Source organism: Bufo bufo, chromosome 4 (genome assembly GCF_905171765.1).
Source record: "Bufo bufo chromosome 4, aBufBuf1.1, whole genome shotgun sequence".
NCBI classification, from domain to species: Eukaryota; Metazoa; Chordata; class Amphibia; order Anura; family Bufonidae; genus Bufo; species Bufo bufo.
The window spans coordinates 10,549,320-10,562,440 of record NC_053392.1 but is presented as its reverse complement, the minus strand read 5'-3'; the positions used below and the strand labels follow the sequence as shown (position 1 = coordinate 10,562,440).

Genomic DNA, 13,121 nt, shown 5'->3' with positions numbered 1-13,121 from the left:
ATGATTGGGTATAAAAAGAGCTTCTCAGAGTGGCAGTGTCTCTCAGAAGCCAAGATGGGTAGAGGATCACCAATTCCCACAATGTTGCGCAGAAAGATAGTGGAGCAATATCAGAAAGGTGTTACCCAGCGAAAAATTGCAAAGACTTTGCATCTATCATTATCAACTGTGCATAACATCATCAGAAGATTCAGAGAATCTGGAACAATCTCTGTGCGTAAGGGTCAAGGCCATAAAACCATACTGGATGCCGTGATCTCCGGGCCCTTAAACGACACTGCACCACAAACAGGAATGCTACTGTAAAGGAAATCACAGAATGGGCTCAGGAATACTTCCAGAAACCATTGTCAGTGAACACAATCCACCGTGCCATCCGCCGTTGCCAGCTGAAACTCTACAGTGCAAAGAAGAAGCCGTTTCTAAGCAAGATCCACAAGCTCAGGCGTTTTCACTGGGCCAGGGATCATTTAAAATGGAGTGTGGCAAAATGGAAGACTGTTCTGTGGTCAGACGAGTCACGATTCGAAGTTCTTTTTGGAAATCTGGGACGCCATGTCATCCGGACCAAAAAGGACAAGGACAACCCAAGTTGTTATCAACGCTCAGTTCAGAAGCCTGCATCTCTGATGGTATGGGGTTGCATGAGTGCGTGTGGTATGGGCAGCTTGCATGTCTGGAAAGGCACCATCAATGCAGAAAAATATATTCAGGTTCTAGAACAACATATGCTCCTATCCAGACATCATCTCTTTCAGGGAAGACCCTGCATTTTTCAACAAGATAATGCCAGACCACATTCTGCATCAATCACAACATCATGGCTGCGTAGGAGAAGGATCTGGGTACTGAAATGGCCAGTCTGCAGTCCAGATCTTTCACCTATAGAGAACATTTGGCGCATCATAAAGAGGAAGGTGCAACAAAGAAGGCCCAAGACGATTGAACAGTTAAAAGCCTGTATTAGACAAGAATGGGAGAGCATTCCTATTTCTAAACTTGAGAAACCGGTCTCCTCGGTCCCCAGACGTCTGTTGAGTGTTGTAAGAAGAAGGGGAGATGCCACACAGTGGTGAAAATGGCCTTGTCCCAACTTTTTAGGGATTTGTTGACACCATGAAATTCTAATTCAACATATTTTTCCCTTAAAATGGTACGTTTTCTCAGTTTAAACTTTTGTTCCGTGATTTATGTTCTATTCTATAAAATATTAGAAGTTGGCACCTCCACATCATTGCATTCAGTTTTTATTCACGATTTGTATAGTGTCCCAACTTTTTTGGAATCCGGTTTGTAGCTTGATAGGGGTTTTATAAGATTTTTATAGGAATTTATTAGGATTTATATTAGTTTTATAGCTTGATAGGGGTTTAATAGGTTTTTCGTAGGTATTTATTAGGATTTTTATTAGTTTTAATAGCTTGATAGGGGTTTTATAGGATTTTTATAGGAATTTATTAGGATTTTTATTAGTTTTAATAACTTGATAGGGGTTTATAGGATTTTTATAGGTTCAATTGGTAGATAATAAATAAAAAGATATGTAGATAAATAGATAAAATAGACATTATTTTATTAAATTAGTTTTAGAGGCTGGGAATGTGATGTGGGAACTTGTGTAATTTATGATATTACCACCGGTGTAACATGACTGCTTGAATTTATATGTAACAGTGCACCATCTCTTTAGATTTATGTGTTGTAACATTGCATCGTATTTCTGTATGTTGTTATTAGAATTTTTATTAGGTTTTTAATAGCTTGATAGGTGTTTTTTAGTATTTTTATAGGAATTTATTAGGCTTTTTATTAGTTTTATTAGCTTGATAGGGGTTTTATAGGATTTTTATAGGGATTTATTAGGATTTTTATTAGTTTTAACAGCTTGACAGGGGTTTTATAGAAATGTATTAGGATTTTTATTAGTTTTAATAGCTTGATAGGGGTTTTATAGGATTTTTATAGGAATGTGTTAGGATTTTTATTAGTTTTAATAGCTTGATAGGGGTTTTATAGAAATTTATTAGGATTTTTATTAGTTTTAATAGCTTGATGGGGGTTTTATAGGATTTTTATAGGATTTTTATTTGTTTTAATAGCTTGATTGGGGTTTTATAGGATTTTTATAGGAAATTATTAGGATTTTTATTAGTTTTAACTGCTTGTCAGGGGTTTTATAGAAATTTATTAGGATTATTAGTTTTAATAGCTTGATAGGGGTTTTATAGGATTTGTATAAGAATTTGTTAGGATTTTTATTAGTTTTAATAGCTTGAGAGGGGTTTATAGGATTTTTATAGGATAAATTGGTAGATAGTAGATAGATAGATAAATAGATAAAATAGATATTATTAAATTAAATTAGTTTTAAATATTTTATATAAATAGATATTATTTTATTATAAAATATTTATCTATGTTTCAGGGCATACTGTATTTAATAATAGATCATGGAAAAAGTCCTATAGATAGATAGTTAGATTGAAGGATCAATTAGTATTGTCAATATTTATAATTGGAAAGATAGAATCGGCCCATGGGAAAATTGTGTGCCGCTGCTGTCGCTCTTAAATAGCGTCTTAGGACACGGTCTTGTCTCTATGGCCAAACGTTTCTATTTCGGAAAATGCAGTTTTGCTCTATACCTATTGTTTTTTGCGTCTCTGGTATGCGTGAGTAATCCGACCTAAGGTCTTTTAAGCTGTCAAAATTAACAAGTCTAGTGTTAGTGACGTTGAGAGTTATACCCATAGATAGATGGATAGATAGACTATAGATAGGTAGATAAAAAGATAGATAGATAATTGATAGATAGAAAGATAGATAGATAAATTGATAGAATTTAGATAGATGGTGTATACGGAAGTATAGATACATAGATAAGTAACAGATAGATGGATAGATAGATGGACAGTTGGATAGATAAATGGATAGATAACAGATGGATAAATACATAGATAGATAGAAGGATAAGTAGGTAAATAAATTGATAGATATAATTTAGATAGATGGGGTATATGGCTGTATAGATACATAGATAGATAACAGAAAGATAGATAGATAGATAGATAGACAGACAGTTGTCTGGATACATAGATAGATAGATAATAAATAGATGGATAGATACATAGATAGATAGTTAAATAGATAAATGGATTGATAGATAGATATAAGATAGATGGATAGATAGACTATAGATAGGTAGATAGAAATATAGATAAATAATTGATAGATAGAAGGATAGATAGGTAGATAAATTGATAGATATAATTTAGATAGATGGGGTATATGGCATAGATAGATAACAGATAGATAGATGCATAGATACATAGATATATGTATAGACTTTATATTAGGACATGTCTGTAAATAGACAGTATAGATAGATAGGTAATTGATACATAGATATGTAGATAGAAATATAGATAGATAAATTGATAGAATTTAGATAGATGGGGTAGTTGGATAGATAAATTGATAGATAGATAACAGATAGATGGATAGATAGATACATAGATAGATAGACAGTTGGATGGATAAATCAATAGATAGATAGATAGATAGATAGATAGATAGATGGTAATTGATAGATAGAAGGATAGATAGGTAAATAAATTGATAGATATAATTTAGATAGATGGGGTATATGGCTGTATAGATACATAGATAGGTAACAGATAGCTGGATAGATAGATAGATAGACAGTTGGATAGATAAATGGATAGATAGATAACAGATAGATGGATAGATAGATAGATAGAAGTATAGATAGGTAAATACATTTATAGATGTAATTTAGATAGATGGGGTATAAGGCTGTATAGATACATAGATAGATAACATATGGATAGATAGATAGATAGATAACAGATAGATGGATAGATAGATAGATAGATAGATAGATAAATGGATTGATAGATAAACAGTTGCAAGAAAAAGTATGTGAACCCTTTGGAATGATCTGGATTTCTGCACAAATTGGTCATAAAATGTGATCTGATCTTCATCTAAGTCACAACAATAGACAATCACAGTCTGCTTAAACTAATAACACACAAAGAATTAAATGTTACCATGTTTTTATTGAACACACCATGTAAACATTCACAGTGCAGGTGGAAAAAGTATGTGAACCCTTGGATTTAATAACTGGTTGAACCTCCTTTGGCAGCAATAACTTCAACCAAACGTTTCCTGTAGTTGCAGATCAGACGTGCACAATGGTCAGGAGTAATTCTTGACCATTCCTCTTTACAGAACTGTTTCAGTTCAGCAATATTCTTGGGATGTCTGGTGTGAATCACTTTCTTGAGGACATGCCACAGCATCTCAATCGGGTTGAGGTCAGGACTTTGACTGGGCCACTACCAAAGGCGTATTTTCTTCTGTTTAAGCCATTCTGTTGTTGATTTACTTTTATGCTTAGGGTCGTTGTCCTGTTTCAACACCCATCTTCTGTTGAGCTTCAGCTGGTGGACAGATGGCCTTAGGTTCTCCTGCAAAATGTCTTGATAAACTTGGGAATTCATTTTTCCTTCGATGATAGCAATCCGTCCAGGCCCTGATGCAGCAAAACAGCCCCAAACCATGATGCCCCCACCACCATACTTCACAGTTGGGATGAGGTTTTGATGTTGGTGTGCTGTGCCTCTTTTTTTCCACACATAGTGTTGTGTGTTTCTTCCAAACAACTCAACTTTGGTTTCATCTGTCCACAGAATATTTAGCTGTGGAACATCCAGGTGCTCTTGTGCAAACTGTAAACATGCAGCAATGTTTTTTTTGGAGAGCAGTGGCTTCCTCTGTGGTATCCTCCCATGAAATCCATTCTTGCTTAGTGTTTAACGTAGCGTAGATTCGCTAACAGGGATGTTAGCATATGCCAGAGACTTTTGTAAGTCTTTAGCTGACCCTCTAGGATTCTTCTTCACCTCATTGAGCAGTCTGCGCTGTGCTCTTGCAGTCATCTTTACAGGACGGCCACTCCTAGGGAGAGTAGCAGCAGTGCTGAACTTTCTCCATTTATAGACAATTTGTCTTACCATGGACTGATGAACAGCAAGGCTTTTGGACATACTTTTATAACCCTTTCCAGTTTTATGCAAGTCAACAAGTCTTCTCGTAAGTCTTCTGAGAGCTCTTTTGTGTGAGGCACCATTCACATCAGGCAATGCTTCTTGTGAAAAGCAAACCCAGAACTGGTGTGTGTTTTTTATAGGGCAGGGCAGCTGTAACCAACACCTCCAATCTCATCTCATTTATTGGACTCCAGTTGGCTGACACCTCACTCCAATTAGCTATTGGACATGTCATTAGTCTAGGGGTTCACATACTTTTTCCACCTGCACTGTGAATGTTTACATGGTGTGTTTAATAAAAACATGGTAACATTTAATTCTGTGTGTGTTATTAGTTTAAGCAGACTGTGGTTGTCTATTGTTGTGACTTAGATGAAGATCAGATCACATTTTATGACCAATTTGTGCAGAAATCCATATCATTCCAAAGGGTTCACATACTTTTTCTTGCAACTGTAAGCTAGATGGATAGATAGACTATAGATAGGTATATAGCCATTATCTGTGTGGAATGTTTTTGTTTGTGCTCAATTATTTTACTGTCAATAAGGGTCTCGCTGTGCGGGCCTCTAGACATGTGCAGGAATGCATCTACCATAATAATATAAGTGCAAAATACATGACCCCCCTGCCCCTGAGAGGAGGTCGCTATCTACCATAATAATATCATTATCTGTGTGGGATGTAAAAGGTCTGTTAGAAATTAGTCATACTCTGTATCTCTTTACATTATGTGCAGTACTTTTTTTATCTGCCAATAAGCTGTTGAAACCATTATCTGTGTGGAATGTAAAAGGTCATGAGACCCCTACCCTGAGAGGAGGTCGCTATCTACCATAATAATTATCTGTGTGGAATGTAAAAGGTCATGAGACCCCTGCCCTGAGAGGAGGACGCTATCTACCATAATAATATAATGTGACATGTCCAGGCACGCATCTACCATAATAATATAAGTGCAAAATACATGAGACCTCTGCCCTGAGAGGAGGTCGCTATCTACCATAATAATATAATGCGGTCTCTAGACATGTCCAGGCATGCATTATTCAGATTTGGGTGGGTAATAATATAACGCGGTCTCTAGACATGTCCAGGCATGCATTATTCAGATTTGGGAGGGAGGAGGCGAATGGGCGGGAGGAGGCGAAGGGGCGGGGGGCGGGGGACCTGTCAAGAGGACGAAAAGGGCGTGTTGACGAGAGGGGTTTTGGTAAACAATGAAAGGGGCGTGGTACCTGTCACTTTTTGACAATAATATAGAAGCTTCACTACTTATATGTTTTAATGTGTACTTTACCTCCCGGTGCCTTAGTGATTTCAATGTCAAGGAAAGGTAGTGTGTTGTCACCTAACTCAAATGTAAACCGTAAGCCCAGATTATTTTGATTAATCAGCTGTACAAATTTTTCAAAAGCATTTCTGTTTCCTCTCCAGACAACAAAGACGTCATCTATGTACCTTGCCCACATGATGACGTCCAGTGTCTGGGGAATCAGCGGGTTGCACAATACAATATTTCTTTCCCACCAGCCCAGAAACAGATTAGCGTAAGATGGGGCGCAAGAACTCCCCATCGCCGCGCCGTGCCCCTAAGCTGGTGGTAGAAGACCCCATCAAATAAGAAATAGTTCTGGGTGAGCATGAATTCCAACAGGACTAACTGAACTGAACCGGAACTGACATCCCCTGGTGTTGAGGAAGGAACCAACTGCCCTCATCCCTAGATGGTGAGGGATAGAGAAGTAGAGCGCCTCCACATCAATCCCAGGAGTGCCTCATCTTCAAGAACTATCCCCTCTAGTCAGCCGAGCAAGTCCCCCGTATCCCTGAGGTAGGATGGAAAAGTTCTCACAAAGGGTGCCAGAATGGAGTCAATGTATACCCCAGCAATCTGACTCAGGATATTGATGCCCGATACAATGGGACGCCCTTTCAGAGGGGACAGTTCCTTATGAACTTTCGGCAAGCTATAAAAAGTTGCCACCATAGGGTGTCTACATTGTAGAAACTCAAGCTCCTCTGCTGTGATGAGATCCTCGGTTTTGGCTTTCTGTAAGATGTCACTCAATTACTTATGAGAGTAGAGTCTCCCTGGAGCTTCTCGTATGTGTCTTTATCTTGTAATAGGCTTAGACACATTTTTTTGTACTGGGCCACATCCAAGACAACCAGATTCCCCCCTTTATCAGAGGGTTTGATAACTATATTTGTGTTCTGTTCTAATGACGAGATGGCCTTGTATTCTGCCTTAGTACAGTTGAATCTACACGGGTTGATGGTGAGCCCCTCTAGCTCCCTGGACACACTATTAAGGAAGACCCCAATACATGATGAATCCCCTATTGGGGGCATTTTGCAACTTTTTGATTTCAGAGATGTGAAAGGACCTTTTCCTTCTTGGGTCGTGTTGTCCCCTAGGTTATATAGTAGGCGTACAACTTGTAAAATATCAAGAGGGATGCCTAATTCCCTGCTCTCTCTCGTATCAATCAACGCTAAATGCTTACGCCATCACAGTTTTCTCGCAAGCAGATTTAAGTCTTTAATCCAGTTGAAGAGGTTAAATGATGACACTGGCACAAAGGATAACCCCTTGCTCAGTATCGCCATTTCTGCTTCCTGGATAGGTCTAGATGACAAATTTAATATCTGACTGTATAAGCCGCCGGTGCAGGTGGAATACTCAGTGTATGTAGAGGGGATCTGGGAGGGTTGCGTGTTCATAGATGGTATGAATTCCCTTGTTCTAAAAAACATGGGCCTGTGTTTTCCTGTCCCCCTCGTCCACCTCTACCTTTCTGTCGCCCCCTCCCTCTCCCTCTATTCTTGGGGAATCCCTCTCTTTCTTTTTCACTTTCAGAGAGATCCGTATCACTAGAAGTTGGCTCAGAGTCCCGCTTCTGTCAATACTAGTGTATAATCGATTCTCTCTGAAGTCCTGCAAATTCCGATTAAATTGGCGATGCTTTCGTTCTTTAAGGTTGTTTTGGTATTTTTCTAGGGCGTCTTTCAATAGTACTTCCTTGTTCAGATAGTCAGGTTCTTGTTTGAACTTCTGTGTCTCCTCTATTTGTTCCCTGAGTTTGTTCTCCAGGGTGGCTTGTGTGGCTTTCTCTTCCTCCAGGAGTAGATGCATAAACCGGAGGGAACTATTCATCGCTTTCTCTTCCCATTTATGCATAATGTAATTCTCAACACTCTCGGAACAATTTTATGTTTTAGGTAGCTTTCAAGGGATTGGACCTCCCACCAGGAAGAAAATTCGGTCCTTGTAGGTTTTTGTCACATCCTTGAAAATTGCCTTAAAGGAGAGTGCGTATTTGGTTAAAGTCAGCGTTTTCTCAGAGAAAACCTCCTCTGCTTCTGATAGTCACAGATTTTTGTCCAGGCCGGTTGCCAAAAACTCAGCCATGCCCTGTCTTAGTCACCTATTTAGCTAGTAACACGACCAAATTTTGCATTGGTCACTGCCTGGTAAAAAATTGGTATCGTGTTCCACAATTATATATATATTTAGTTTAAGATACCATTAAAACGTAATATTTATTTAGATCAGTTAAATCCCTAAGTGTATGTAGTATGCACCAAAACGCTGCACAAATGGTGACCCGGAGCTAAGCATGGGGAAGACTAATACTGGGTCTCTGAAGACTAGTCTCACCCTATACTGGATGTACCTTGAGCTGGCAAGGCACTTCCGATAGCCCAGCTGGCCGGTAGGCACCTATAAGACCCTCCCTGTCCCTGCGCAGCAATGGAGACTGCCCAGCTTCGTCACGCTGTGGTGGAGGGCTCTGTCACCAGTGTGTTGATAACTTGCAGAAAGCACTCTAAAGTCCTATATATCGTCCCGACGCGTTTCGTTGGACGTGGGTCCAGCTCATCAGGGGACCTAGTAGTAAGTATCCCAGTTTCAGAGGTGGTGGTCACTTTAAGATTAACCTCTTTTCACTGGTTAGCAGTGCATAAAATAACATGCTATACAGTAGTGCATTCATTGACATGTTACTTATCTTTGCCTCCCATGTATCGGTCCACACGGATGCAGGCTGTGTTGTGGCTTGTGGCAGCAACAGTGCCACATGTGAAATGGCACCTTTTTAAAAAGAACGCCGGGGACGCCGGCCCGCCTCCTGACCGGGTCATGTCAGATTGTTTGAGGAGTGGTTAATAATTTTCAATTTTTTTGGAGGGGGTATGGAGGGCTAAGCAAAACAACAAATAAATTGCAAATTATTAACCTCCCCTCATACAATCTGACTGCGAGTGATGTGTCTCTTTTAAGCAAGGGATTATCCTTTGTTCCTACAGTCCACTATGATACTTTTGAATGGAGTAAGGATATAGCCCTATTTGTACGGATATTGTTATGGCATAAACATTTTTGTTTACAAGATAGGAAAAAATGTGATGATTTAAATATGAATGCCGAGGAATTAGAGGCCACGAGAACGTTGGTCAATTTGATGGAGGAAGGGGAGAGAGATAGAGCAGAGGGTCCATTTACACTGCTTAAATTAAAGAGTACCCAGATGCCGCCGCCGCTACCGGACTCAAGTGTATCCATCTTCAATAAATTTGTATCTAGAGACCTATAACTAATCAAAATAACAAAAGGAGGATCTAACTTGAGCAAAGAAAAGCATTTAGCCCTAAACGGTTTGGAGCATGACCGTAATTTGGTAATAAAACCCTCAGACAAGCGGGGTAATTTAGTCCTTTTGGATCATGGGACGTATAAAAGGATGTGTTTGGACATCCTGGAAGATTGGGAATCATATGAATTATTACCAAATGACCCTGGTCCCACATTTCTCCTGGAATTGAGAAATATTTTAAATAAGGGACTAAAAGAAAAGCTAATAGATCAGGCAGAATATGATTTTCTCCTTCCACGAAATCCGGTGACGGCCACCTTTTACTCCCTACCTAAGATACATAAGGACATAAAGCCATTAAAAGGCCGCCCCATTGTGTCAGGGGTAGGGAGTCTAGGGCAAAATATTGGCATCTATATTGATATAAAAATTCGACCATTTGTGGAATCACTTCCATCATAAATACGTGCTACATCGGATCTACTGTTGAGACTCAACGGTGTATGTATTGATGATACAATAATGTTTGCCTCAATAGATGTCGAGGCTCTGTATAGCTCCATCAAACATCATCTGGGCCTAAGGGCAGTGGAGAGCTATTATCCATGAGGAATAAAAGACTTGCATCACATAACAAGTTTATATTGGATCTATTGAACTTTAGCCTGACTAAGAATTACTTTATCTTTGATGACCGTTATTACCACCAGCTCAGGGGTACCGCGATGGGCAGCTCTTGCGCGCCATCTTATGCAAATTTACTCCTGGGCTGGTGGAGGCCAATTTCATTGGGTCAGAACAACTTGAGAAATGGCAGGATATGGTAGTTCTTTGGCTAAAGTTCATAGATGACATCTTTGTGCTTTGGAAGGGGACAGAAGATTAATTCACGGAATTCATGGGGGTGATTAATAACAATGATTTAGGTTTAAAATTTACCTCAGAGTGTGACCGCAAAGCATTACCATTTTTGGATGTATTAATTGAAAGAGGTCCGGATAATAGTATAATTACCTTGGTATATCGCAAAACTACGGCAACCAATTGCCTCCTCCGGTGGGATAGCGCACATCCATACTCCCTACGGAAAGGCATCCCGAAGGGCCAGTATTTTTTTAGGCTTCGCTAAAACTGTTCAACAATGAAAAAATTTAGAAGTCAGGCCAAAGACCTAAGAACAAGGTTTAGGGAAATAGGCTATCCCGATTGAGTGTTGAGAACGGCTTTTGAAGTAGCCTGTAGCGAAAAGATAGATACGCTTCTTGTCCCCAAAAAACAAAGGACAGAGACGTCTGTATGCCCTAGCAAAATCCGTGTCATAGGTACTTTTGATGATGCACATCAAAAAGTGAGGCAAGTCTTATGTAAGCACTGGGATATATTAAAAGCAGACCCAGATCTAGACGAGATACTGGGACCATTTCCGCAATAACATACAGGAAGGGAAGGAGTCTAAGGGACAGATTAGTAAACAGTCATTTCCAGCCCCCAGAGAAACCAGGTAACTAACTGGCTTTCAAGAAGACCTCTAGGCACATTAAAATGTGGCAATTGTACGGCCTGTAGCCAGGTACACAAAACCAAAAAATTCACGGGCTCTAATACTAACAGAGAGTATACTATCCGAGACTTTGTGAATTGCTTAACTACAGGTGTAGTGTACCTGGCACAATGTACTTGCCCACTGGATTACGTGAGTAAAATGAAAAGAGGATTCAGGCGGCGTATAAGAGACCACGTAAATGATGTCCTAAATAAAAAGGATACCTCAGTGGCACATCATATAGTTCAGTGTCATGGAGGGGACATTACCGGTCTCAAATTTGTAGGCATACAGCACATTCCAAAACCAAGGAGAGGTGGGGATTGGGATAACATGATTCTAAGGGCAGAAACGAAGTGGATACACAGACTGAATTCCGTGACACCTAACGGTCTAAATTAGTATTTGTCATATAAGCCATTCCTGCGAACTATGAGTTGGTTCGCTGTATCTACGTAATGTAAAAAGTATACACTCACCTAAAGAATTATTAGGAACACCATACTAATACGGTGTTGGACCCCTTTTGCCTTCAGAACTGCCCTAATTCTACGTGGCATTGATTCAACAAGGTGCTGATAGCATTCTTTAGAAATGTTGGCCCATATTGATAGGATAGCATCTTGCAGTTGATGGAGATTTGAGGGATGCACATCCAGGGCACGAAGTTCCCGTTCCACCACATCCCAAAGATGCTCTATTGGGTTGAGATCTGGTGACTGTGGGGGCCATTTTAGTACAGTGAACTCATTGTCATGTTCAAGAAACCAATTTGAAATGATTCAAGCTTTGTGACATGGTGCATTATCCTGCTGGAAGTAGCCATCAGAGGATGGATACATGTTCTCATTCTGTTTATGCCAAATTCAGACTCTACCATTTGAATGTCTCAACAGAAATCGAGACTCATCAGACCAGGCAACATTTTTCCAGTCTTCAACAGTCCAGTTTTGGTGAGCTCGTGCAAATTGTAGCCTCTTTTTCCTATTTGTAGTGGAGATGAGTGGTACCCGGTGGGGTCTTCTGCTGTTGTAGCCCATCCGCCTCAAGGTTGTGCGTGTTGTGGCTTCACAAATGCTTTGCTGCATACCTCGGTTGTAACGAGTGGTTATTTCAGTCAACGTTGCTCTTCTATCAGCTTGAATCAGTCGGCACATTCTCCTCTGACCTCTAGCATCCACAAGGCATTTTTGCCCACAGGACTGACGCATACTGGATGTTTTTCCCTTTTCACACCATTCTTTGTAAAACCTAGAAATGGTTGTGCGTGAAAATCCCAGTAACTGAGCAGATTGTGAAATACTCAGACCGGCCCGTCTGGCACCAACAACCATGCCACGCTCAAAATTGCTTAAATCACCTTTCTTTCCCATTCTGACATTCAGTTTGGAGTTCAGGAGATTGTCTTGACCAGGACCACCCCCCTAAATGCATTGAAGCAACTGCCATGTGATTGGTTGACTAGATAATTGCATTAATGAGAAATAGAACAGGTGTTCCTAATAATTCTTTAGGTGAGTGTATATCATCTGCCTAGATTCCATCCAGCATCTATGTGAATATTTGGTGCTGTAATACATTTCTATTACTAGTGCCATTTGATATACAGCCTCGTGATAGCTGGACACATGTGTCGGTTTTATGATCCTTGTGCCTATTTAGTAATACTTGCCTCCTAAATAGTGATCAAAACAAGCAATGATTTAGGATATATCTGGAGGCCACATTGTTTTAGATTCGTAAATAATGTGGTCACAAGATCCCCATGGCAACTTGTACGCCCACGGACCACGTCACTTCTAGTAAGGAGCGGAGGGCTGCGAGTCTGGCACAGCAGAAGGCGGTGCCTTGAGATCGCGCACCTCCGCTCTGGATTTGCTGTTAGGTAAGGTAGGAGTG

At 39.9% G+C, this 13,121-nt stretch overlaps 3 protein-coding genes across 14 annotated transcripts in view; 1 reads left to right on the top strand and 2 right to left on the bottom strand.

The window, feature by feature from the left end:
* The window catches only part of LOC120998305 (gastrula zinc finger protein XlCGF26.1-like), a 4,064,644-nt gene that overhangs the window by 983,862 nt on the left and 3,067,661 nt on the right, over window positions 1-13,121 (top strand). The window lies entirely within an intron of this gene.
* Window positions 1-13,121, bottom strand: part of LOC120998356 (zinc finger protein 420-like) — an 870,654-nt gene that overhangs the window by 829,417 nt on the left and 28,116 nt on the right. The gene's annotated exons all lie outside the window — the stretch shown is intronic.
* The window catches only part of LOC120997437 (gastrula zinc finger protein XlCGF26.1-like), a 296,047-nt gene that overhangs the window by 269,932 nt on the left and 12,994 nt on the right, over window positions 1-13,121 (bottom strand). The gene's annotated exons all lie outside the window — the stretch shown is intronic.